This window comes from Hipposideros armiger, unplaced genomic scaffold (genome assembly GCF_001890085.2).
Source record: "Hipposideros armiger isolate ML-2016 unplaced genomic scaffold, ASM189008v1 scaffold_458, whole genome shotgun sequence".
NCBI lineage: Eukaryota > Metazoa > Chordata > Mammalia > Chiroptera > Hipposideridae > Hipposideros > Hipposideros armiger.
Window position 1 is genome coordinate 1044189 of NW_017731808.1, and position 1430 is coordinate 1045618.

Below are 1430 nucleotides of genomic sequence, written 5' to 3' on the forward strand. Positions count from 1 at the left end.
CACAGAGGGCCAGACTTTGGCCTGCTTCCTCTCCGGACCTGCCATGAGAACACTGTGTCGTGCATTTCAAATATGCCTTGAACTCACTTTGTCATGGTAATTGCCCCATAAAATGAATCAGGGCACTGAGTGAAAACCTCCCCAGTTGAGAGACCCAGGCCTGCCTGCTTTTGTAGCTGGTGCCAACAATGGGAGACCCGTAGCCCAGGCCACTCTTCCAGAGAGAGGCTGTTAAGAGACAGGTTGGTGGCAGTCCAGGAGGGAAAGAGCATCTGGGGGTGGACAGGAGGGGCCCTGGCGTGCTGGCAGGGGGTCAGAGCTTGCGTCCAGTAAGGCAGGCCACTCCTCACCACGGCCTTGGTGCGACATGGCCACCGCGCATGGATTCGGGCCCGTGGGGACCTGCAGACCCTTCCCTTTTCCCATCTGTCTCTCTTTTTTTGGTCTGTAGAGAAAGAAGAACTAATCCAGACGGTGCTGACCCAGGTTGCAGAGCAGTTCTCAAGGTACAAAATCTTGTTAATACATAACCTCCAGACACAGGTGCTTGTTCTTTTAGTGGCAGTGCTGCCTTCCTCGGAGGCTGTCCTGGCCGGCAGACACTTCCCTGGAGGAGCTGCCTTCCCCACACGATCCTTCCGTGACTCTGTAACTGAGCCCGCCAGATGGGGCCCAGGAAACACTCGCCTTATGCCAAAGACCACGGCAGGGGGCGCGTGCAGCATGAGGGCTCGTTTGCCAAGAGTTTTCCCAACTGGCTGGCTCTTGTGGGACTCGGCGTTCAACCTATAAGAACTGACACCATTTGAAATAAGCTTTGTCACAGAGCCCCTGAGTAATGTGGGGGCCTTTTCGTTCTGGGTTGTCCGGCCAGTTCTTGAGCCATTACTTGCCGTTTCTTACTTATTTCACTGTGACGTCTCATTGTCCCGGGGTAATTCCGGTGGGGGTAGGCATATGGCGGCCCTTTCTTAAAGGCTAAGAACTGTTTGCTTGAATGGGTTGAGCCTGGAGAGGTGACACCAGGTCCCCTGAAGGGGCTGTGAGCAGAGGACCTGGCTCCTCCCCGACAGCGCATGCTCACTGCCAGGTGTGGGGAGGAAACGCCCCCACCAGCACCGTGTGGTGCGCGCTCCGCGCTCCAGCTTTACCCTCTGGATAGTCTGAGGGTGTCTCGACTCCTCCCACCCCCACACACTGGGTGTTCCCTCAAAGCAACTGGGGGCGTCTCCGTGCCCCCCCTTCTCCAGCCCACCTGCAGGCAGGCCTCCCCCCTGGCAGCCACTCAACAGCTGTTGGCTGGACCCGCTTTAACTCTGACAATCTTACGAGTTCTGTCTTGTCTTCTCTTTTTTCACTCCTAGAGCATTTAAAGTCAACGAACTGAAGGCCGAAGTGGCCAGTCACCTGGCAGTGCTGGAGAAGCGCGT

General features: G+C 56.6%; 1 protein-coding gene across 1 annotated transcript in view; it reads left to right on the forward strand.

Annotated features, from left to right (window-relative positions):
• Positions 1-451: 451 nt before the first annotated feature.
• PDE9A (phosphodiesterase 9A) overlaps positions 452-1430 on the forward strand; it is a 47018-nt gene continuing 46039 nt past the window's right edge. Inside the window, exons 1-2 of the mRNA XM_019666004.1 lie at positions 452-506; positions 1365-1430. The gene's annotated coding sequence lies outside the window, so the exon portion shown is untranslated. The remainder of the gene's footprint in view (positions 507-1364) is intronic.